The sequence below is a fragment of the Phyllostomus discolor genome, chromosome 11, assembly GCF_004126475.2.
Source record: "Phyllostomus discolor isolate MPI-MPIP mPhyDis1 chromosome 11, mPhyDis1.pri.v3, whole genome shotgun sequence".
NCBI classification, from domain to species: Eukaryota; Metazoa; Chordata; class Mammalia; order Chiroptera; family Phyllostomidae; genus Phyllostomus; species Phyllostomus discolor.
In genome coordinates, this window is record NC_040913.2 from 79,312,236 (window position 1) to 79,338,529 (window position 26,294).

The following is a 26,294-nucleotide window of genomic DNA, read 5'->3' on the forward strand; positions in this document are numbered from 1 at the left end:
TGTGTGGCTGATGAAATCATGCCCTAAGAGTCCTCTGAAACAATTTTGAGTTTGAGGTTTTCTTTGAAATGGTGATGGTTTAAAAATCACTGTCTTGGAGGTATGAAATGTTGCAGAATTGGGTATAAGAGTTTGGAATCAGACAGGCTTGGGATCAGCTTTGCTGATTACTAGCCACTGGTGTCCTTTTGCCGATGACGTAAAAGCTTTGAGCGCTGATTTCTTCACCTGTAAAGGGGCTGGTAATGAGCCCGCCTCATTAGGCAGCCGGAGGATCGGGTGGGCAGGTGGTGCATGTGAGTGGCACACAAGGACCATGCAGGGAGGGTCATTGTGAGAACCTCTGCGTTTATCGGACCCTAGTGAGCACCACTCCTAGTGCAGCAGGGGAGTCTGAGGTCAAGGGAAGGTGCCCCTTGACAAAAACTGCACAGCGTGTTAGACGTGAAATCACAAATCACCCCGTGGTTTACTTGCCTCCATTTACTCCGTTGCCACCACACAACTCAGGGAAGAGCTGAATGAGGACAAAGGTTTCCAGTGGAAATTTGGGTCCAAAGCCAATTGCCAGTATTATGTGTGTATAATCAGATTTTAGATGATCGTCCGGTCATGTGCTGGGTGCTCAGGAAACACCTGCCTTTTCACCTGGACTCAGATCTAGCCACAATAGTTGCCTGTTTCAGCTCCAAAGAGGATCCCGGGTTGGGGTGGCGGTAGCGTATGGAGGCCCCACCGAGGTCTCTGCGGCGCCTTGCACCTGCGCTCCACACTCTTCCCTTTGTTTTCATTTCACTTTGAGGCCCCGCCTCCCCTTTTCTGCCTGTCAGCTGAGACAAACTCCTCTCTCCTTGAGGCCTTCTGGCTGCACACAGGCTCTCTGACACACAGCTCTTCTGGTGCACTCTAGTGGGCTTGTGTTTGCTTGTCTTATCTCCTCTGTAAGACTCTAAGCTCCCGCACAAGGGGGTTCTCACCTTCTTTTAAAGTCTTCAGAGTACTTAGCAGATTGCTAGGTATACAACAGGTACTTAATAAATAATTCGTTCTTTGGCACAGACATTTTTCACATTCCAGAAGCTGAAAATGGGATCCTCTAATCTTGCTGGCTCGAACTGTGGTCTGGATTAGCAGCACTGGCATTTTTTAAATAATAAAGAATTGCTTAATGCAAACCACTAATACATACATACTATAAAGTCTTAGGAAATTTAAATATCCAAGTCATAGCAAACAGGTGGTAGTCCAACAACCAGGGTGGACAGGATGGTTGAAGGAGCCAGCCACCGACTGGCCTCCCACGGTGAAGAGGGCATCTCCAGAGGTGAGGGGGCACCTGGGAGTCGTCATGGTGGTTCTCTTCTCCTCCCGGGGAAGCGTGAGAGGCTCGCCGGTCAAGGCGAGGAATGCTGCCTGCTGCTCTTCAGGCAGGCCGAAACTCTCAACATCTAGAGGATGGAAGGAAAAGAATTCTTTTTCTATTTCTGGATAGGTGTCACCTGAGGCAGGAAGAGGGCTTTCTGCTTTAACAGTCTCCTTGGTCATCTTCTTGGCAGAGAAGTTTGTTTTTAAGTTCGAGGGGTCCATTAGCCTTTTCTTACTGAGTTTTTGTGGCGCTCTGGACAGTTCCCAAAGCCTTCCTGGCAGCGTTTGGTCAGGCTGGTGGAGCAGCCAGCACCGCCAACACATGGTGTTGAAACCTGCAATCTTTCATCTAACGCTAAGACTGGAGGCCCAGAACTCAGCTTTAGCCCATGCTCAGGAGCCACACACGCTCCATTTTCCTGGATTAGGTTGGGTTCAGCAGTCAAACTCATGCAACACTGTCCTGGTCATCTTCTGGGTGCTTGGTATTCCTGGGTGAGAGAGAGAACACATGCACAAAAGAAGCAAGTGTGGGTCACTGAGAGAGAGAGAGAGAGAGAAAGGGAGGGAGAGAACACATCTTTGTTCCCTGGGATTATATATATATATATCCCATTCTCAGGAATGGGAAAGACTAGAGGCTTTTTCTAAATAAACAATAAACTTCCGATGCTTTCGAAGGCTTCTGATGGGTCTGGCCCTTAGCCAATGTTTTTCCCAGGTTGGATTGACAGGCCTGTATGGTCAAGCACCGTCCCCTGCACCGTTTTGACTGCTAGTGCACACGTGCTGACCTCCCCCGTCCCCTCAACAATCCGGCACCAGAGGGGGAGAAGAGGGGTCTTGATCCTGGGCAGAGCAATGTTATGGTCCCCTGGGGTGTGAAGCTATAGTTTTCTGGTGAAGCAAACGAGCTCACACCTCCTAGTCTATTAATCTCAATGTCTAATTCCCTTTGCTCTCTTTCTTACTAATAGCTAGTTACCTAACTGTGGTAACATTAATGGAGAACTGACTCAGAATCTGCATTTTAACAAGCTTCCCAGGTGATTTGTCTGCCTGAGAAGCACTGCGCCAAACGACACTAGTAGCCCGATTCTGGGTCTTTTCTTCCTCACTTGGTCCACTGTTTTTGCTTCTCCCATTCCTGGCTCTTTCCACATTTCCCTACTCCCTTTGCTTCTCCTGCCCACTGCATCCCTTAACCACTTTCTTTCAAGTATCTTCAATTCTTGCACTCCTGTAGTCTCTGTTTCTGTCTACAAAATGCCAACAACTCACTTTCTCCATTTTTTTTCATGTTATTTTTTGAGCTCCTGGTACCTACTGTGTCGGGCTTTGTGTTTCTGTTGAATCCACACCTGCCTCCTGTATCAAACAGCTGGGTAAGAAGAGGTCTTTGTCAAGAAATCAGAACACAACACTTCTTGCCTTTTCTTTCTATCGACTCACTCCTAACTGAGTGTGGAGTGGCAGAGAAACCCGTGCTCTTTATTTATGGATTCAGCCACGACAAAAGAGTTGGTGAACCGAGTAGTCGTCAGTAGGTAAGCCTAAACCTTTAACACAAAGAAAGGTAGGATTCACTTTAAGACAATCAAACACAGAAAATGATACTTAGAAGAAGGAATGGACTCCAAAAGGGTTTTTAACTAGTCATCTTTAAAGTGACTTAAAATAGTACATTTATTCACATCTTGATAAGAGCACAGGTATCCTGAAGACATCAGGGAGATGTCTTCAGTTTGAGTTACTGTACTTTATGTTAAATCCAGGGGAAAAAAGCAGGGCTGGAGTCTAAATTACAAAAAAATGACCCCACCTCCCCACCCCGTGTTTTGTGGTGAGAACTAAGCAGTTAAATGCTGCTGCTGAAGATCACATTACTTTTTTGGCTCATGTTTCCTACCTGAATCTTAATTTACAACCATAATTTCCTTTAGACGTTTTAAGAAAACAATTGTTCAAAATGAAAAGAAATCTGTTAGCCTGAGTCTTCCTTAATGCCAAGGGCTAACAATAATGGAGTGGTTCAATTTTTATTCATTTTTCTTAAACCTCCGGTTGCTTACACAGTAACTTTCTTCCCCAATCAATTAGTCTAACAATTCATATCAATATTTTATTTTTAATGGTTGACTATTCATTTCATTAAAAATGGAAGTGCATTAGCTCTATGTAAATGATTCCCTTGGGAGAGCCTTATTTAAATATTCATAACATGAAAATTAATAAATCTGAGCAGAGTGTTCGCATTTTAAAAAGGCAGGCTACTGTCAGATGTATTTGGTCCTTGGTGGAATTCACTAAATTAAAAACCTTCAGCATTATCTTTTTATTGATTCTCTTTACAATAAAACAAGGCAACGGAAGCACTATGAGAACAGCATCACTGCCCAAGGATGCATTACTCCTCTCTGCTTCATCCACCATAACTGTCTCCCCTTCCTCTCTGTCTTTCTTGTTAGCCTCCACTTCCTTCACCTGCATGCTGACCACTAAATGCGCTTGTCTGAAGTCAGAACAGATAAGTGCTGGGAGCATAGTACTTCCATTTTATTCAATCTCTCTCTTCTCCCTCCTACTACCCCAAATGAAGCCAATGAATCATAACAGTGTACTGCACGCTCTAGGGAAAACTGTTTCCATTGGGATGCCTCCTGATTGAAAATGATTCGTGGGGGTAAAGGCTGTTTGTTGCATGTCGGTTCATGAGTATATGTAACTTTAGAATAAGCAAACTTGACCAATTTATACATTTATTGGAAGGTGAAAGAATCCAACTAGAGTAGGGCATCTCTGATAAGCTCCCAAAGCTTTGAGAATGCCATTTACATCATTCAAAAATTAACTTGAAGTGAATTAAAGACTTAAATGTAAGACCTTGGGGGGGGGGAACCTTATAAAACTCCTAGAAGAAAACATAAAGAAAAACTCTTTGACTTTGGTCTTGGCAATGATATTTTTGAATATGATGCCATAGGTATAGGCAACAAAAGAAAAGGAAACAAGTGGGACTACATCAAGTTCAAAGCCTTCTGTACAGCAAAGAAAACAATCAACGAAATGAAAAGGTAACCTATGGAACAGGAAAAAAATATTTGCCACTATATATTTGGTAAGGGATTATTATCTAAACTATATGAAGAACTCATACAATTCAACAGCCAAAAAACCCCACAAATATTCTAATTAAAAAAATTGGCAAAGGACCTGAGTAGACATTTTTTCCAAAGAAGATATACAAATGTCCAGCAGGTACCTGAAAAATTTAGGTGCTCAGCATCACCACTTACCAGAGAGATGTAAATCAAAGCCATGATAAGATACCACCTCATACCTGTCAGGATGGCTATTATCAAACAAGAAGAGATGGTAAGTGTTGGTGAGGATGTGGAAGAGAGGAACCCTTCTACACTGTTGGTGGGAATGTAGACTGGAACAGCCACCATGGAAAACAGTACGGAGGTTCCTCAAAAAATTTAGAAAGAATTAGCATATGACCCATCAACCCAGCTTCTGAGTATACATCCAGAGGAAATGAAATCACTGCCTTGAAGAGACACCTGCACTCTCACGTGCGTTGCAGCACTGTTCACGTTAGCTAAGACATGGAAACAAGTATTAGTCTAGAGATGAGTGGAAAAAGAAAACGTGATATCCATATATATACACACACACATACCCATATCCACGTGTATGTATATGGATATATTCACACACACACGCACACACGCACACACACACACAATGGAATATCAAAACTACGGGAGCCCCACCCTGTGCAACAACAGGCATGAAGCTGGCGGGCACTGTGCCGTGTGCATTAGCTGGACAGAGAAGGACAAATACTGCACAGCATCGCTTCCATGTGGAAGCTTCAAAAGAAGGAAAGAAAGAAAAAACAAATGTTCTTCCAGTTCTAACATTGTGTATAAAAAAGAGAAGGTCTTTGAAAGAGGAAACCTGGGCTGGACTGGCAAACAGGTGACACGAAAGTGACCCCTCTCTACCCCCTAGGGGCCCAGATCCCACTCCTTCGTGGAAGCCCGCTCAGAGCCTCAGCCTCCGCTCCACCCGCCCCTCCGGTCCGCCTCCACCACTCCCCCCCACTGGCCAGCTCCTGTGCTGACACTTACTTGCCACCCCTGAGGGTGAAAGGTTAACAGAAGAGAATAAATGCTTTTCCACTTGGGCAGGGCAAGGCGGTCATGACTGCCGGGAGCCAGAGACCCCCACCGGCAGCAGACTCTGGAGGTCGCAACTCAGGTGTGAGGCTGAAAGGACGGAGAAGCCCTCAGAAGAGCGAAGACGGGACCCCACGTCATCTGAAACAGAACCTGAAATGGAGCCCCCAGGCCCTTCCGTGTTTGGTTCTCAAGACACGGAGCTGTGTTTGTGATTCTTGATACAAATCAAGTCCTTCTTCTGGGCCAAGTGAGGAAAGAAAATACTCAGACCCATACACTGTGTTTATTTGATTTTACTGAACGCTTGCAAATTCGGTTGTTCTATTGTAAATGAGACCCATGTGGAATCCATACATACGGCAGAGAGACAGATGGTGTGGTCTCTCCCTGCGTGTGTACACAGAGGCTATGAGCATATGAATGTTTAGAGATAGTGCGTACATTATATGCAGCTGAAAAATTGGAGTCATCGACTTCAGAGTTTCTCCAGGTGTGGTCTATAAACCACCTGCCTCAGAGCCTCCTGGGGTGTCATTAAAATTCAGGATGGGAGCCCGACCCCAGACCTCCGGAATTGGTCTCCTCCACCTCCCTTCCAAGCCCGGTTCTGGGTCAGCGCTGTGTTTCTAGCCGCAGGGAGCCTCTGGAAGCAGCGGTCGTTGCTCTGTGCTTCTGGGCATCTGTGTACGTGCTTCTGAGCATGCCTGTATCTCATAGGCAACTGCGAATACATTTTATATTTATCAGTGGCTTTAGTGTTCTCTTTACCCCTCTCTTCCCCTGTCAGCTCATTGTGGCCTTTGTAAGGTTGTGCTGCTTTTCTTCATGAGTCTTTCCTCTAGGTTTGCAGCACATTAGGTCTAGCCATGGGGAAGCTCCTAGAGTCGCCCCTGGTTACGTCGGAAGTGGCTTCGCCCCCCTAGGTCCTGTTAGCCTCTTTGCAGTTTCCCAGCTGCGCCCTTGACACCATTACACGGTCATGATTTTTGAAAATCGAAAGGCGTGAGAATGAGCTACAGGAAAAACGAGGAAGAGCAATGCTGCGCATTTATACCTGCTCTGTTCATCTGGAGGCTCCCCGCAAATTCTGGCTAATGCGATTAAGTGGGAATGCCGTGGATTTCATCAGCACAGAGAAGCGGACCCCTTGGAGGAGTAAATTATGGTGGCTGTTTAGTTGCACTGAAATCACTACCCAAAAGGTACAGATAGTAATTGAGTAGTAAACCATAAATGGCAGAATCCGAGGTAAATGTACTACAGGTCTCAACTTGCCCAGGGCTCTGAGCACAGAGCCGTGCTTCGTAGATTCCAGTGCCGGCTGCATGGGGTAAAGCACTGGGAGGGTGGAGAGCATTCTAGCATCAGTGTAGGACCCAGGGGTGGCAGGGGGCCACCCTGGGAGGAATTCCCTGGACTGTCTAGCACAGACGAGGGGGGCCGACAGCCTGCACGGGAAGCATTCGGCAGCCGCGGGACTGAACAGCCCAGCCAAGCTCCTGCAATTGCGGGTCGTCCAGGGCGCTGTGTGGCCGAGAGCGATTCTCATCCTTAGCGTAGGATTCCTCGGCAGCATCACAGTTTCTGCTAAAGGAAGAATCTTGCAGATTTTATTATGGTACAAATTGTTATCACAGGTCCTCTGTAGGATTAAGGAGTTAGAGATCAGGACACCCTGTGTGGCCGGGCCGAGAGAAAGCAGTGTAACTGGAAGTGCCTAGGCCTGGCTTTCCTGGGTCTGCCTCGGTAGGTAGGACTGTTGTGCCTCGGTATCTGGGGGTTGGGCCCAGGACCTGCTATGGATTCCGAAGTCCGCAGATGCTCAAGTCCCTTACATTGTACAAGATGGTGTGGCATTTGCATACAACCTGTGCACAACGCCCCCCCATACTTTAAACTATCTTTAGATTACTTATAATAACTAATACCATGTAAATGCTATGTAAGGAACCATTATACTATATTGTTTAGGAAATAAGGACAAAAAAGTGTGTACAAATTCAGTACAAACACCATCGTAAGCCTAACTCCATAGCATATGTCAGCAACAATGTAACATTTTTTCCCAAATATCTTCCATCCTCGGCTGATTTGATGAGGCTGCAAGTCCTACTCTGAGCTGTGGAGATGGTAGATGTGGACAAGGGGGGCAGAGGACCTAGCCTGATACCTGGGAGACAAACAAGGGGACTCTAAGCATTGGAGTGACGGAAGAGGGGTACTTCCCACACACCAGTTACTATGGTAACAGTATTTTAATATCACTGCTATTACCACCACCACTACTATTAATGATAACATACAAGCACCTAATATCATCTGGCATAATCCCCACAAGAAGCTCACGAGGTTCACATGATTATCTCTTTTATACAGAATTTTAGAGAATTAAGTCTTTTGGTCAAGGTCATGTGGCCTGATTCCAAAGACCCTACTGGTAACCGCTATTCTACATGCCTTATATTTTCAGTGCCTGATGGCACGGAAGACTCCCAGTAGCTCCGCATGGTGGCGGGCTTACGGGTCACCCCCCTAGTCTACAGACAAGGAGATGGAGGCCTAGCGGTGAGCTTGGGGAAGGCGCTGCCTACAGGGACGCAGCAGAAGGGGCAGCCCAGGACTCGTGCCCGGGTCCACCTTACACAAAAGCTTGACTATCGGTAGACAATGCTGACGAGGCTGGGGGGTAACTTCCCATTGGTGGAGAGGGTGACCTTCAGCACAACAAACACTGGATGAGACCTTGTCCTGCCAGGGGTCACCTGTGCCTGGAGCCAACATCACCCAGACCCTGGCTGCAGGTGTGCAGACAGAAGTCCCGTAGTGTAAGCTGAGGCTCCATTCCGATGGAGCAGAACTGAGTGACAAAAGGCCTGGCTCGGATAGTAATGGGCGAGGCCAGGAAGGCCGGAGAAATCGGTGGGAGTCACAGTGGTTGAGGAATGTTTCCCGGGGGAGGTGATTTGATATGCAGAGAAAGCGTGGTGGTAGTTGGAGGATCAAAGGGATATTTAATATGCACCTTTTTATCCATGCACCTTTTTATCCAATACCTTCAAGTGTTCTCAATGTGCTGGACATGGTGGGGGAGGCTGCAGAAATATGAAATACATTTTCCAGTCTTAAGTGGCTTGGAGTCTAGTTGGTGAGACAGAGCACATAGGAAGACAGTGATTGATACTAGCCAACACCCAATTAGGGGCTAAATTATGTTCCATTATCCCTGAGCACTATAGACTTTCAGAGGGCGAGCGGTCAGTAATGGGTGGGGTGGTCAGGAAGGGCTTCCTGCAGGAGATGGGGCTTGAGCTTCAGCGCCTTGGAGGAGGTGGGGGTCAGATGGAGGGTGTGCCGTCAGTGGAATGGGGGACGGTCATGGTGTGTTCAGGGGCTGGTGAACAGGGGTGCAGACACAGATGCTGGCCAGCCTCAGTAGCATTGTCATATTTGAGGGTTGCTATAAAGCTACCCAAAGAATTTGGAATTAAGGTTGCTACCTCGTGAGTTTAACTCTAAAACTTGCTCACATGATCAGCAAACTCATCTAGGAGAGACTGCCACCGGTCTTGCAGGACTCGGTAACGCCAAGGACTTAGAAGTGTTTCTTCAGCTCCAAAGGAACAGCTGCCGGACAAGGGATAGTTGACCATGGAGCCAGGAGCATCATGGGGTCAGTGTCTTCAGTGCCTATCTCAGCATTGTCCAGGGAGAATGTGTCCTGTGTCCTAACCCAGGTTGTCCAGGCCACTGTGGTTCTCATCTCAAATCACAGAAGCCTGTGTGAGCACAGCGAGGGTGGGGTGTTCCTAAGAGCGGTCTCTAGTCTCTTCATAAATGAGATGGCTAAACCTCCAAAACTGATGATCAAGCCCAGACTGTGGCAAAATAACCCTAGAAGGCCACTCCACGGGGACACACAGTCAGCCACCCAGCTCCCCTGCCTGACCCCAGGCTGCTGCCTCTGCCTCCCTGGTTGCATGTTGCACAGCCCCAGGGGTGTTACCGCCACACCTTGCACCTGTCAGCCCTGTGTGATGCCCTAAGTGAGTTTGCATTTAAATGGCAATAAATATATTCGGAAGGCCTTCCGCAGTTCTTGGTGTTGGAGACACGGCCCCTTTGCGGCCCCCTGGGGCTCTGACAGCGGAAGGAGTGCAGTTACCAGATCAGGAGCCACATTAGCGGGAATGAGTTCTTCCCTATCATCCTGAGTGACTTATCAGCACTCCCTCCTATCTTCGACAGAGCCCCGGGTTCTGGCAACTGTCAGAAAATCATCGGCGTGCCCAGCCTTGCCCTCGGAAGAGACGAGATTGTGGGGCCAGTCACTGCAGATACTTGAACCCTCCAGCATGTGCTTATCTGACCTGACATTGACCTGAGGGTGGAGACAGTCTTGTTTCCTCGGTGGTTGTTTCGTGCTGGAAAACGGTTCTGTTTTAAAAATGACTGGCCACTCCTCCTGGGCAGGGCCGGCCTCCTGGCGTGGAGGTTGAGAAGAATGGCCCCAGGAATCCTGAATGGAAAGGAAGGCAGGTCTGACAGAAAGGAGCTGGCTTCTGAGAGCCCTGGGGTCTGCCACGGAAGAGTAGCTCGTGAGGTCTGCGTGTCCACCTGCTGGAAAGGACACACCCACATTGCCTGAGCGAGGGCACGATCCGTGGCACGTCATCAATGAAAGGTTTCCCCTCTGTGGGAGGAAACCAGGAGGCTTTCAGGCCGCATAAGCCAGCCTGCCATGCTAGAAGGCTCCTGGACTCTGAGAGGGGGAGAGCAGAGGTTGGAAACGTTGAAGCAGGAGGGGGAAGCGTGTGTGTGTGCACGTGTGTGCACATGTGTGTGTGTGCCCATGCATGTTGGATCGGGGTGGTTAGAATAAAAAAGGGTAAAGAATTTCCTCTGAATGTTGGAGCTGTCTGGGAATTGGGCAACTCATATATACCACCCAGTTTTCTCCCCCTGAATTCACAATTCGTGAAGAAAATGGTGCAGTCAACAGTTGGAAATCCTTCTAAAGTAAGCCAGCTGGAGAGTGAGGGTGTGGATCTGCAGCCTGGGGGCTGTGCAGACTTCACTCTGGAATTCCCCGGGGGCGGACAGAGCTCCCGGGCCACCCCGCAGGGCCGGACCCTCTGCAGGCGTGGGCGCCGGGCAGGGCTTGCTCTGCTGCGGGCAGATCTGCAACAGGAAAAAGGAGCAGCTGAGCCGTGCGGCCCAGATTCTTCCCCCAAGACACCTACCAGGCAGCTGACTTCCTTCCCAGACTGAGGGGGCATGGGGAAAAGGGGGTTAACTTAAGACAGTTTCCTCCTCATGGAGGCACTGAGCCAAGGGAAAAGTCTCCCCAGCCCCTCAAGAGTGCTATGCAAACAGACAACAAGAACTAGAGTTTACAATCATTACACCGAACGGGTTCCTTTGTCTGCGAGGGATCTAAATGGACATGGAATAGGCACCTGAGTGTCCCTTGGACTTCCAAGGCATGCATCCGTGGCCCTGCTGTCACCAGGCTCGGTTTCCCAGGCTCAGAGAGGTCTGCACGTTGTGACAGAGCAGCGTGAGTAATGGGATCAGGAGAAGAGAAGCCATCTAGGCGGGTAAAGAGGGCACCCCTAAACCCCCTTTCCTCTCACGCTTCCTGAGTGTGTTCTCACCTCCCTGAGAGCGGGGAGCCGGCTCGGTCCTTCCCAGAACTGGCCCTGTGCCTCTTCAGTTCTCACTCACCGGTGGTTCAGTGATGAGGCCCCCACCCACCCCGTGTGACTGAACACCGGCGGGTCTGGAGAGTAACTTGGGCGGTTCCTGCCCATCCTGATCTCGGAGACCATTGTGGTGATTAAATCCCTCAGTCGGAAGGTCACCTTGTCCCATCTCCTACCCCCTGAAAAGTCCCTCAGAGAGGCAGGGGGTGGGGAGGAGGAAAATTGGGTGCAAACTCATAGTTACGAGATAACTAAGTCCTGACATGTGATCATAGTTAACAATACTATATACTTGAAAATGGCCAAGAAAGTATCTTTCAAAAGTTCTCATCACATGAAAAAAAAATGTTACCATGTGAAATGATGGATATGAACTAAACTTACAGTGGGGATCATTTTGTTGCAATAGATACATAAATCAGTATGTTGTACATCTGAAACTAATACAATGTTATATGTCAATTATATCTCAGTAAAACTGGGAATTTTTTAAAAAGTTCCCTCAACATTCCCTTCCAGACAGTTGTTTGAGTATCTTCTGTTTCCCATACCTCCCTTTAGCAGCTGCCCTGAATCCCGTACTAGTTTTTGGAAAGTAATCTTAATGAGTTGGGTGCTTTGGGCAGAATTCTGTTTCATTTCATTTTAAGCTTCACAGATGCCTGGTCCTTCTTTTAAATGCCTGTGATGTCACCAACCTTCCTAAAATATGTTGAAGGCATTAGACTGCCCTTGCTGAGCCACTGCCATGGGGATTCATTTGCAACAGGCCTAGGCGAGTGGGACAGGGTTGAATATTCAGTTGCTGGCGGGGTGGAGCAGGACTCGAGGTGAGAATGTGGAATTGCAGCTCCAGGTTGCTAAGCCCTGGGCGAGGAGAGAAGACATCGGAGTTGGGGAAGATTTCCCATCAGGGCCCAGAGTCAATGGCTCCAACACCAGTGGACCCTCTTCACCTGTCTGGGTTGCAGAGTGATCACTGGTTCCAGCCTTCTGCTTCCTTGTAAGATCCCAGCATCCCGCTGTGTGAACACGGGAACCTGGACGAATGCACGGTTGCTTACAGCACCCAAAAGCATCATTCTGAACCCAAGGGCCCTATGTGGAGAGACTGTTCATGTAGTTAAGACATTAAATGCTTCTTTCAAGTATTTCCATGTACATAACAATAAGAACTAAACATTAAATGCAGCAGAGCACCAAGAATACAGACAGAATGGAAACGAGGTTCATTGGCACCCAAGTTACAGAAAGTTTAGTGTAATAGCATTTAGCCTTGTGTTCTAGCCATCATTTCAGATACTGAGGTGATTCATGAAGATTGGGGAGCTCTTCCTGCAAATCTTCACCCCTGCCCCCCCTCAGAAAATGCTGCTCTGTCCTGAAGGAAGTGGGTGAGGTTGGCGTTGCTCCTTTGCGTGGCTTTGGAGGTTATGTATGCCGGAGATGGAAGAGAATGTGACTTCAGAAAATGATGCTGTCCATGAATCCAGATTAATCTGGGGCTCCCGAGGCTTGAGCATTAACCAGAGTAAAATAAACGTATATGTGGAAACTGTATCTCTGCATTGCATTCTAACCACTGTTTCCATCTATTTCTCTTTGCCCTTTAATATAGTTGGAACGACCCATTTGGAGCTAGAAAATAAGTCTGCGTTTGTTGATGAAATCCAATTGTATAGATGTGACGGTGTTCCTAGATCTTCTGAATTCAGTCCTCGGGAATTTTCCCAGATTGAAATCAAATACTCACACTCCTGCCTGGCTCTCAGATTCCAAATCAGCAGTACCTGCCTTCACACGCAGCCTGTATATGACATTTCTGAGGGAGGTTATCACATTGTAAGGACTGCATGAGTCCTCAGGGCTTATCTAATCAGGTTTTCTTGACACTTGTTTTATTGCGTTCAAATCTCCTGGGCTGATCAAGTGACTATGCTGTTTAGTGACCTGTGACAAAAGACAGCTCCCTTACAAATGCGTGCCCTTGTTTCAAACCCATTCTCCTGAAAGTGAGAAGAGTTCTGCTTCAAGGCTTGGGGCAGCCTGAACATTACTGCTATCTGTCTGGTTTTAGGAAACATTCTGGTTGGTGGTGGGTGTTTGATGATTCTTAAGGTCCCTTCCGGTTTGGGGGAACTCTAAAATCTAACTGCCACAGCATTTACCACAGTTCTTCCTTGTTCTCTACAAAATAGACATTCAATAAATATGTATGAAATAAGTGAATGGATGAATAAGTGAACACGTGGACAGGATTGTCAAGTGCCTGTGATCCCAAGTCTTTCTCCCAGTTCCTCCTTAGAAAACCATTTTGCTTTGGATACAATCTCTTTGAGAAAAAGGACTCTGAGTGCCAGCTATGCTCCCTGATGTGTCAAGTTCCAGTCAGGGGCAGACAACCTTACCTGTCCCGGGTTTCCCACCGCATGGAGTTGTAACTGGTACCCTCCAAACCAACGGGGGTAGCCATGTCCACCTCTTCGGACGGTTATTACAGAAGAGTGGGAAATAACAGGTGTTGGTGAGGATGCGGAGAAGCTGGGGCCCATATACTCTGCTGATGGGAATGTGAAATGGTACCGCTGCTGCGGGGAAAAGTCCGGTGGCTCCTCAAAAAGTTCCTTTCCACATGACCCAACAATTCCCCTGCCCCAGGTATGCACCCCAAAGAATGGAAAGCAGGAGCTCAAACACACGCTTGTATACAATTGCACATGGCAGTATTATTCATTGTCTCTTAGCCTTTGGCTAAGATCAAGCGTAGAGATCTATTCTTATCAGCTTAACATAACAGCATCACTCACAATCGTGGAACAACCACCAACAGATGGGTGAACACATAAACACAATGTGGTATACACATACAATGGAGTATCGTTTAGCCTTAAAAGGAAGAAAATTTGGACACATTCTACAATATAGATGAACCTTAAAAGTATTGTGCTAAGTGAAATAAGCCCAACATAAAAGGATAAATATTGTATGATTCCACTCCCATGAAATATCTAGAATAGACAACTTCATAGAATAGAGGTTGCCAGGGGTTGAGGGGAGGGGGGAGGGGGGCGTTATATCTGATGGGCACAGAGCTGCAGTTTGGATTGATGAAGAAGTTCTGGAAATGGGTAGTGGTGATTGTTGTACAACATTTAATGTCCCTGATTTGTGCACTTAAAATGGTTACAGTGGTAATTTTATGTGTATGTTCTAGTGCAATAAAAACAGTAAAAGAAAACAAAACAAAAAGGGTATGTGAAGGACTAGGGGTAGGAGGATATCCAGTGAATTATGCCTTAAAATACTGCTACCTAGAGAAGCTAGCACTTCCTGGGGGCCTGCAGCCTACAGACACTCTCGTTTATCACTGTCTCAATCCTTGCTACGTCTCGGTGGGGGATGTCATCCCATTTCACCAATGAATAAACTGAGGCACAGAGATGTTGGCACCTCCAACATCCTATCATCAGCCAATAGCAGAGCTGGGACGTGAATACCTTCCTTTATTTTCAGGATGGTGCTCCTCCAGCTCCCCCACAGAGGCCTCCTTAGAGGGGGCACCATTTGCCTTGCAGAAAAGCAGCCCCACATTGGACCTGTGAGGAGGGTTGAGGAGGCAGTTAGGCGTGCTGGCCCAGAGCACAACAGCCTGTCCAGCAACCCCCAGCTGGCCTCCCTCTCACCCTCCCCAGGAGAGGACGAGGTCACAAAGCTTCCAGCTGGGTTGATGGCACGGACATGCCTTTACTCTGAAGATATATCTTGACTATAAAATCATTGGAATCCCCAACCCTCCTTCCCCCACACCTCTTTAATGCTTGTGTATTCAGAGATCTTTTCAAGACCTGGACATCAAATTCTAACCTTCTGCATATCAGCATCCAGCACATCTCCCACAATCCCATGGGCCATTTTTCAGGAAAACTTTTCCCCAGTTTGACATCTGAGTCCAGCATCCTGGGCATGAAATCACTATTTGTAAGTATCACGAGGAGGTTCCGCCACCTGGTGAAATTCATGCATATCATTTTCACTTTATGTGTGAGGTCAATCTCTTCGGGGCCCCGTTCAGCATAGAGACAGCCATACATCTCCTGATTTTATGGTTGCAGAAGTCACTACATCAAACCATCCACTGGCTTTTTCAGAGCAAAGTGATGTATCTGTGTAATTAATCGTGACCACGCTCCTGCCCAAAACAGGCAACTTCAGCTCTGCCTATTGCTCTTCGTAGCAACTTGAAAGATGGCAACAAAGGTCCTTTGGTTCTGATGTCCACCCTCAAGTCCTTCAGCCGTGGAGTTCTCGCTGTTCTGGGCACTCCTGCGAGTGCGCTGTTAATTAAACTCCCCAGGCTGTTCTGAGACAGTGGCCGCCTCAGGGGGAGTGCCAAGGCCAAGGCCAGGCCAGGAACACTCCGCCTCCTGTCCATTGTCCTTGATTGCCAGGCCTCTGTCTCTGGAACAGGGAGCCTTGGGTGCCCAGGCCTGGCAGCCTGTTAGCCAAACACCCGCCCACTGCAGCTGGGAAGAGGTAGTGGTTCCAGTGCTTAGGAATCCGGGCTCTGACAAAACGCTGTAGTTTTAACTCTGGCTCTGTAAGGAACAAGTTCTGCAGTGATGGGAAAGCCTCTTACCCTCTCAGTACCTCGGTTTCCTTGTCTGTAACATGGGGGATAACAGTAGTATAGCCCCCCTTAAGTGGTTGGGAATAAGGAGATTTTAACATGTACAGCATTTAAAATAGTGTTGCAAGCAGACGAAGACCTCACTGTAAGTTAATCGCTACCATTCTCAGAATTCTTGATTAGTGCCTGGATTCTCAGAGTGCCTCACCAAAATGCTAACCTTCGAAAATTTCCTGGAAACCCCGTGTAAATATCCACAGTCAAGAGCAAATGCGTTGAGCAATAGCCCTCGGCCGTCCCCAGATTCTCTGTCAATCTTCAGAGGCTGCCGCAACTTGGAAATCAAAGATTAGGAGTCCTTGCTTGCCGGAGTTGTTGAGTCACTTTCTCCTACCCCTATTTTTTTTTAATTCAAGGCTTGCTATGGCCTTTTTAATAAGAATTTGAAAGTTCAGTGTAAAACAGTAAAAAATTTTTATAGTAACACTTTATAAATGACTGAGAATTATGTTATTTTAAATGTACAAAACTTACAAATACACACTCACTTATTTTACCCCCCTACACCTATTGTTTGAAAGGCACTTCGTAATCTGCAGAAGACTCTGTCTTACATCAGTGACCTGATTCTGTCCCCACGGCTCTCCCTTTCTGCCATGTGGATGGAGCACTGACGTCACCTGAGTCCTGGCACGCCTTGACTTTTGCACATGCTTCTCTCTTGGTGTGGTATGGCTCCTTGCTTGGTGACATTCTGCCTCTTCTCCATTTTCCATGGCTCATCCTCCTGGACCTTCCGGCATTGGCTTAGATTCTGCCTCCCGGAGGAACCTCCCCAGCAGGTCCCGGTCCAATCTGCACGAAAGAGCCTTTTCTGTGTGTTACAGCACCTTATACCCATCACCGCTCCCGTCCTAGTGTGCTCCTCTCCCCTGCTGGGCCCTGAGCTCCTTGAGGGCAGAGCCCGTGTTGTTTCTTGTGATCTCTCTGGTCCTCAGCACAACACGTGGTATTTCGAGGGAGTTCAGAAAAGAAATGAAGCACCGTGGAGGGATCTAGAACCTGCCAGGGGGGTGGGGTCCCTTAGAGAGGGGAAACAGTCAACACGACTGAGAAATCTGGAGAAGGCTTCACAGCAGAAGTGACATATGGAACGGAGTCTTTGAAGATGACAATGACTTTGACAAGCAGAAGAGGGGAAGCGAGGGCTCAATCAGCCAGCTCTTGAGACCATCAGATATTGGGGAGGCGGGGGCAGCTTTACGTTGCTCTAAGACATGTCTGGTGCTGGCCATCATCACACAGCTACATCTGGGGGGCGCCCATGATGGGGGCCTTTCAGAGGGCAGCAAGGTCCCCCTCCTGCCCCAGAATTTGTTGACGTGCTAATCGTGCCCCTGCTACTGCTCGCAGGTCAGCAGTTGTGTCCGTCAGTTTTTCAGGAGGCCCCGCTGGTGGGAGGTGGACTCACTGATGGCTAACACAGCTCTCAAAGCGATTTGGAATAACTGGAACACATTCTTTAAGGTGTTCCACCTTTTAAGGATACCTAGCAAGTAGTAAATATCATCAAAATTAATTGTGCCGAGCAGACTCTTACAATTTAAATTGAATTGTCAGCTTTGTGTAATAAAATGTTAAAATTATGTGTTGCACAAGGAATAAATTTAACCCGGTTATTTGACTCAAAATTAAATTAAAGACCGAATGCACTTACTTTTAATAGGCTTTACATTGTTATATGACTTCCCTCCGAGTCATTTATCTCTAAGCCGTATTTCTTTAAAGCGGGTAATGTAAATTTCCTCTCCCTGGTTCCTTTCCATCCCCAAAGCACACAGTATTTCTCCCACTTAACTTTTCCTGATGATAATCGTTGGTGGGTCTGAGTATGTGTAATGTTTCCTCTCCCTCAGATGCGTGTAGAGAATGATCTTCCCTCCCTTTGACTTGGACGGACTGCTGGCCACAATGGCATGCGCTAAAGATGCTGCTCCTCATTGCCCTGGTCCGGCACACCCTCCAGAGAAGGGTGACCAGGACACAGTAAAGGACTAGGTGGTCCCGGGCTTTGATTTGTTCATCTGGCAGCACCTATACCAGACCCTTCTCAGGTTCTCAGACGTCTTCCTGGACAGACCTCCACCTTCGTCCCCTGACAGCTTGCTCACCTGCTCGCCCCCGTGGCCCCCACTGGAGGGACCATCTCCATCTGGAACGGCTAAGCCTCCTCTCACTCCCTGGGTGAAGTCTTTGCCAAATATTTCCTATGTCTGTTGAGCTCGGCAAGAGGCATTCGCCCCGGTCTCTGCAGCTCTGTTATTCATGATGATGAATGACCCAGCATGTGGATGGGAACTAGAAGGAGACGGGATAAAGGCCACCACTCCAGGGAGTGGATTCCTAATGTATAGGAACCTCTTAATGCATAGGAAATCATGTTTCCTACACTGCAACCAAGTCATCCTGTGTGTCCACGGACCAGCTAGATGGAGGCTATGCATCTGTTCTCTTATTACTGAGTCAGTGTTTTAGTATGTGAGTTGGACTTCGAAGAGGAAAGGCAGAAATCCATTATTTTTTCTGTGTTCAGTTGAATGCTTCTTCTTCCATAAGACATCTCAGGCAGTTCTTATGGAGTTAACAAATAGCCTCATTTTTTCGCATAATAAAAATGTCCACTTCAATTCAGAATTCAAATTTGTCACACAAATTTCTTCCCACCAGACTGGGCCTGAAGCAAGATGAGGAGTCAGCAGTGAGCGAGGTGGGCTGTCCTGGCTGCCTCATCACTGTTGTCACACCTTCTCCCGGGTTCCGCCTCCCCACCCACACCGACTGGGAGACAGGTAGAAGAGAAGGGAGGAGTCAGCGAGGGCTCACTCAGGGGTCACCACTGCAGTCTGGCGCCAGGCTCATTCTTTCTCCTGGGCAGCACTTTTAGGGGTTCTCTGGGGTCTCCCCTTGGCACCTTGCTTAACATCATGGGCCTCCAACCTTCAGTTCTTTTAAAGAAGTTGAAGTCATCCCAGCTGGCCTCCCCCGCTCCCCATACCCGTGGTATACCCCTGGCGTTGGGGTGGCCATCCCCTGAGTCTTCACTCTGCTCCCCGGCAGGGGTGTCTCCAACCACGCTCGTTCCTTACAAGCGGAAGGCAGAGGCCAGTGTGCACCCACCCGATTCTGGCCACACAGGGGAAGCTCTGCAAGTGGATTCCAGAGGCTCTCTCACTTTGCTCAAGGGGGAAGCCACTGCCTTCTTCCCAGGCCAGTGCAGGTTGTTGGAGTGAGGGCGGCTGTGGAGCGAGAGCCCAGAAAGCCACCTCTCTGCACAGGCACCCTTGTCGCTGCTGCTTCAACCTCCGAAGAAATTTCTAGCATCCTCTTTTAAACTCTTGGGTGGGTGACAGAACAAGCTTTGGGCCACCCCTTTGTCAGCCCTACACAGACGATCTCATGCCCCCTTCAGGGCAGCTCTCAGATGCGGGCCCTCACCCACATGCCAATACGGGAGGCATATCGTGCTACTACCCCATTACTGCGTCATAAAGGTAGGAATCTAATTGTGTTAAATTTTGACTTCATTTTACTCCTAAATTTATTTCCTTTTTTAAAGATTTATTTATTTATTTTTAGAGAGGGAAGGGAGGGAGAAAGAGAGAGAGAGAGAAAAACATCAATGTGCAGTTGCTGGGGGGTCATGGCCTACAACCCAGGCATGTACCCTGACTGGGAATCGAACCTGCGACACGCTAAATTTATTTCTTAGGAGAGCAAGGAAGCAACACAAGCAACTACAGGGATTGCCTTTCCTTCCAGGTTCAGGCCCTGGACTTAGCATGTGCTCTGATGGGAACACAGTATATAATTAGATGTGCCCATTATATTTTTAGAAAGGAGATTTCAAATGGGGGAGCGGTGTGCATGTCCAGGGCACCCACGTGAGACACTGAAAGGGAAGATGGGCGTGAGGCACTCTGAAAGCCAGAATGACAGCGAACGCTCTGGTGGAAAAGACGGAGGGGAGGTCTCTAAGGAAGGCCATGCCGGCGTAGAGCAGGCCCTGTTCCGTGAGCGCTGTGAGGACAGGACTGTAAGCTAGAAGGGGAGGACCTTGCCCAGAGGCACGGGCAGAGCAGGAGCCTGAATCTGGAAGGAAAGGTAAAGGCCAGGATGAGCTGAAGCTGGTGAAACAGTAAGACCAGCACCATGTTTTGTGTTTAATGCAAATGGCTCTGTTTTATGCACTTATAGTTGAATTTGTTGGATCAGCACGATAAGTAGGTACTGCTGGCATCCCTGTCCACAAACGGGGAAATGGGGCAGAGAGTTAAGACAACTGGTCCAAAGTCAGGCAGCTAGGAAGTAGCAAAGTGGGAATTCAACCCAGGGAGCCAGGCTCCCGGAGCCTGTGCCCTTCACCGCCACCCCTGCCGCCCCGGTTCATCTATTTTGAGCTCTGCTAGGAGTTATGGTCCTTTGAGGCCGCGGATTAGGTTTTGTGCACCTTTGCAATCCCAGCGTTTTGCTCGGTGCCCGGCAAGCAGCACACACTCCAGGCTTGTTGAATTGAATTGTACAGGCGTAACAGGTAAAACGAGACTCCTGTGTCCTATTTTCGCCGAAGCCTCAAGCCGAGGATAATGGATGGTAAGTGCTGTCCCCATTTTGAATAAAGGGGGGACACCTTGAACCACATCCACCTTGAACTTAGAGGAGGCCAAGCGGGCCAGGCAACCGCCTGGCCATGTGAAGAGGCATGTTGCTCTAAGGAGAGAACGAAGATTTCCTTGGAGAGATTGTGTAGGAGAAGAGAGCACGGGGGCTTCCCGGCCCCTCCCTATCTCCCGCCCACCCGCCTCCCCAGCCACCCAGAATGAGTGAAGAAGGGCCCTGGACGACCACTAGGGGAGATTAGAGTTATTTTTAGAAAGGGAAGCTGATACCTCACTGGCTGGCCAGGTCCTGGCTGATCCACCAAACTGTCCAGCCTTCCTCATGCTGTGGCTGGGCATGCACAGGAAGGAGGGCTTGAAATGTGGTCCTTGGGGGATGGGCCCTGACTCCCCGCTGAGGCAGCCAGAAGGCCAGGGGCTGGCAGAGAGGCTCCCCGTGATGGCTGGCTGGCAGAGGGGAGAGGGCAGCGGTAGGCACGCCCTGCAAACCCCAGTTTGGGAAGGACCACAGCTGGCCAAGAAGCCTGCCTGCTTGGTGAAGGCAGCTGGCCCTCAGCCACCACAGACAGAAAGGGTCCAGGGGATGTGTGAGAGGCCACCTGAGAGTGTATGGCCCTGCTTGGACTGATGTAGAATCCCTGAGAGTGTGTGTTAGGGGTGGGTAGGGACTCAGGAGTAGTGGAAGATGTGCACAACAAACCTTCAAAGGGTCCCACAGGAATTTTCCAGTACGTATATGTCAGCAGTGAGAAGGAGCATTACACGGCTCAGGGAAAAGCCCAGAGCCTGGCCCCTCTCCCTGGCCCTGGCCCTGGCCCTGGCCCTGGCCCTGGCCCTGGGGAGCCAGAAATAGCAGAGAGGGTGGGGGAAGGGTAGAAGAAGGAGCAGGCCTGACCTGGGCTGAGGTCGTGGAGGGAAGAGAAAGGAGCTGCTTCTGCTGGAGACGGTGAGGTTTTGGTTTAGATCGTGCTGGACTTTCTGACACCTGAAAGTGACCAGAGTGCCCATCTGGTCAGATGACACCCGGGCGTGGGGAGGGGAGCGCTGACGGGATGGATGTGAGGGTGGCTGCAGGGGGCGGGGGTAGAAACACGAAGCTGTTTCTTGATGTCGCCCTACCCCACCCAGCCTGTTCAATAACCTGTTACACAAGGAAGCGGCGGGTGGGCGGGGAGTGTTCAGACAGCACTGCCTTCCTCCCCCCAGCTCTAGGACAGGCTTTAAAGAAAAAACAACAGACCATTTCAGTGTTTCTGAAATCCAATGCCTTGTAAATCCAAGTGCACATTTATTATTTTTTTCCTTGAAGACATTTTTTAAAAAAATTATGCTATCTTAAAATATATCGCATGTCAGGAGACTATTTTGCAATGACAGAGCCATTTACAGGTTTGTACATGCTCTCACGTGATTACAAGTTCAATGTCACTCTGGCCTTCCTGCTCTAGGAGGCTGCAGTGTCCAGCCTGAGTGGGGGTGGCAGGAAAAGGACAGGGCAGGAGCGAACAGGGATTGGCTTAAGACTGCTGGCCTAGAGCACAGGGAACTCCCACCACGCTCCTGGCAAAAGGTGTCAGGTAACCACAGGACAACCTCAGGGTTCAAGTCCAAGGATGAGGTGGGGGCAGGAAGCTGATCTGAAGTAACGGGTTGGCTGCACAGGACTCTGAGAGTAAGTGAGTCTGCAATGCCTTTTAGAGGGAGGAACTTTACATTTTTTTTAAGAGTAGCCATTCATCTGTGATGGGCACCTGGTTGTTTCCGTGTTGTGGCCATTTGTGAGCAACGCTGCACTGAGCACAGGCTGCAGACACTCTTCCGGATGGCGCCTTTGCGTGTTTTAAATACAATCCAGAAGTGGGATTGCAGGATCCTGTGGTAATTCTATTTTTAAATTTTTGAGGAGCCTCAATACTGTTTTGCGTAGCAACCGCACCAGTTTACACTCCCACCGACAGGGCACAGGTTTGCTTTCTCTCCACATTCTCACCAGCTCTTACGATCTCTGTGAGGTGACTGTGTTAACTGAACCTATTGTGGCAATTAGTCACAGTATACACATATATCAAATCATTGCATTACATACTTTGGATCAACACGATGTTACATGTCAATTATATTGCAATAAAACCAGATAAAAACAAGCTATGGCAATCAAATTTTTTAAAGAGTAACACATGCCTTTGCTTTAAACCCGTAGACAGGACGAGAACCACTAGGGGCCCAAGATGATATAGTCACAATTTTGTAAGTTCAACCTACGTAAGAATTTTATACCTGAGGAAACTGACCCAATAAAATCAGATTAAACAATGTGTCCAAAGTGACACAACTGATAAACAATAGAACTAATCATCTCCTCATTTTTCTTCATTTTATCGCAGTGCAAAAAGCCTTCTAAATGAAAGGATGACACAAAGATGTATGGAAGGAATACACAGCTTAGCATGATACAATAGTGAGAAAATACCTAGCTCGAGTTCAGAAGCACAGTTCCCGCACAGCCAGCCAGTCTTGGCCAAGGACAGACCTTGCCACTGCAAGATGGCAGGAGCCCCAGCCGAGTCAGGACACAGTGTAAGGATTCTGCCTCCAGCCCTCACCACCAGCTGAGCCTGTCTGCCCCACGAAGCTGCCTCTTCCATGTTAGTTTCCCCTCTGCCTTCCAGACTCGGCCTCCCGGAGCCGGGAAGGGACAGCGGTAGGTCCCGGAACCCTGGTCATCGTCTCTGAGACAATGGGGAACAAGATCTCCCACATACCAAAAGAGTGGAATTTCAAAAGTGGATGCAGGAGGATTGTTGTCTCCTGGCAAAATTCTAGGATTGAATGAATATTTTACAAAAGAATGGAGGCTCCTCGGAAAATAAGGATGTGGCGTTGGCCAAAGCAAGGTGCACAGTACTAGCCTCACTGCTTTCTCACAGCGTTGGCAGCCTCGCATGCGAGGGGGGCTCACAGGTACAGTAAAGCATTTCATAAAGTTCCTTTAAAATACGTAGACATAAATTAATTAAATGGAATATGGTTTGATAAACTCATACATGATTAAAAGCCCTGTACCCAAGGAGAAGAAGCTGCTCTGTGAGTGGATATCCATAAAGCATTTGTTGAACAAGAATTGGTTGATTGATTGATTTTATTATACTCAAGACCTTTGTTAATGATGTGAAGCAATAGCAAGAAGAGACTATGGGTGGAATTATGTAACATTTCTGACAAGACCATGATTATGTGAGTAAATAACATAGGTATCATCTTTATTTGTAGATGAGGACAATTTAAACCCATTGTTTCTGGAGAACAATGGTGTGCAGAGCATTCTAACATACCCTAAATCCTTTCTGGGTGATAGCAACAGGGACTTCCACGCCGGGGATACCACCTTGGACTAATGCACATCCTTTGGTGGTACCTAACGATATTGCTGCACAGTCATAGCGTTTTTGATGGAGCTCAGAGTATCATCCGATCAGTCTCAGTGTCACTTTCAGTTGTTTCTTTTAGCTAAACATGCCGAGTCCTTTCCCATCATCAAGCACCATAACACCTAGACCCTTAGCCCCCCTCCCCCCCCCCCCACACACCTGGCTCTCTATCCTCTGAGCACGGTCTAGCGCTCCCCTTAAAATGCGACACTTAATTACCAACTCCAATACTCTAGGGAAGGTTTAATCACCTAGGAGCACAGTGTAATGATGTCCAGCCTTGATTTAGGAACTATTCTTCCATTAACACAGTCCATCGACTCTTGAGTGCGTGCTCCCCACACTCAGCTCTTCGTGTGTTGTAACCCTAAAGCTCCCAAGTCCTTCTCATTGGAACTGCTGTTGAAACAGGAATCTCTCCTCTCGTCCCTGTTGATTATCTGGAAACTGAATAAATGGGTATACATTTATTCCTGTTACATTTTGCCTTATCAATTGTAGCTTAAAACGTCAGAAAAGGTCTTTGTTCTTTTAACTTAAATAGGTCATCAGTGTATTGGTTTAGCACACAACATCAGCACTCAATGAACAAAAAACTCAAGTGCCTACTGCACAGTGGGCCATTCTGGCCTCCCAGAGGTTTCACAGAAATGCTCTACTTCCTGCAAGTGGGGATTGTGCGTCTGACCTGCCCTCTCCATTCCACCTGTCCCCACAAATGGCTCCTCCGGCAGTTTCCCATTTCAGTAAGTGTCCACTCTGTCCTCTAGTCACTCAAGACAAAATCCTTAGAATCATTTATAACTTTTCTTCTCACATACCACATCCCACCCATCAGCAAACCCTGTGGGCTCTGCCTTCAGCGTCTAACCAGCTGCTGATCCCTTCTCGCCACCTCTGCTCTTATTGCCACAGATCAGAGCCCCCATTCCCTCTGGCCTGGATCATCCCACTGGCCATTCAACTGGGCCCCTGATTTTCACCCAATGCGCTGTAGTCTATTTTTAACTCACCAGCAGACGATGCTTTTAAAACACCATTCCTATGGTCCAAGCTCTCCAGCGTGCTCCCCATCCAACTCAGTAAAACCCTGTTTCTCCCAGAGCCCTGGGAGGCCCTACGTGGTTTCTCTCCCAGCTACCTCTGATCTCATGCACCCCCCTCCCTCCTGTTCACACCTGTCCCCACTCCCTTGCTCTTTCCCAGGTGTGCCAAGCAGGCTCACACCTCAGGGTTCACGTGCTGTTGTTCCCTCTGATTCATTTTGTCATGGTTTGTTTGCTCATCTCCTCCAGCTCTCTGCCCAAATGCCATGTCACTAGTGAGGCCTAAACATAGCAACACTCACCACCTGCACTGGCTTTCTTTCTCTCTGCAGGACTGAATGCCATCTGGTAAACTTGTCTGTTTATTTGTGCATCACCTGGCAATCCCCAATAAGGTGTCATTTCAATAAAGGCAGAGGCTCTGTTTGGCTCACGTCTACACAGCCTAGATCAGTGCCTGGCGTGCTAGAGGCTCACAGTAAATACTTGTTGCTGAATGAATGAATGAACGAAAGGAATAAATGAAAAGCATTTACAGGAAGACTTGACACATAAGAGGTCAAACATTGGATGAATGAATGACTGGCACTTGATAGTGCTTGGCACATAGGAATCACTCAGTAAATTCTTGTTGAATGAATGAATTAAAGCATTTAGAACAGTGGAAACACATAGTAAGCCTTTGATGCTTTAACATTTATTATTCAAGTGTCAAAACTCCAATATCAAGGAGGCTCCTTTCCCCCAAACACCCAAAGAACCAAAGAAGCTCCTCATTGGGCCTGGAGAGTAGGGGGAAGGGGAACTCAGAATGAGCAGGGGTGGGAAGCCCACCCGAGGGTCCCTAGTTCAGGAAGCCCCAGGATGGGGGCTGGGAATTCAAGGACCCTGTGTGGGGTTACATCCCCATTCTGTGTGTCCGTGGAGGTTTTCGTGGTTCTCATCGGTTCTGAGTGTGGATCTCTGAACATTGAGGGACTGACAGTGTCATCTGCTGTGCCCTATGCAACACGTCCTTACTATCAAAGAGCGCAGGGAAGAGAGGTAACTCATTCTGTAAAAGTTTTTTGCTCTTGATCTTAGTGAATGAAATGCCATTATTCAAGAGGTTAACTTTCGACCCCTGAAATTATATGTATAACTGGAATATTTGAATTTGTAAAAAAACAAAACCTGTTAGAACTGTTCCAAGGATTTATCAGCTATTTGCTTTTTAGTGTGAATTCATCTGCTCAGCTTTTCCCCTCCAAACTCCTAATG

At 48.1% G+C, this 26,294-nt stretch overlaps 1 pseudogene; it reads right to left on the reverse strand.

The window, feature by feature from the left end:
• Positions 1-347: 347 nt before the first annotated feature.
• LOC114508393 lies at positions 348-1,855 on the reverse strand (annotated as a pseudogene).
• Positions 1,856-26,294: the final 24,439 nt, after the last annotated feature.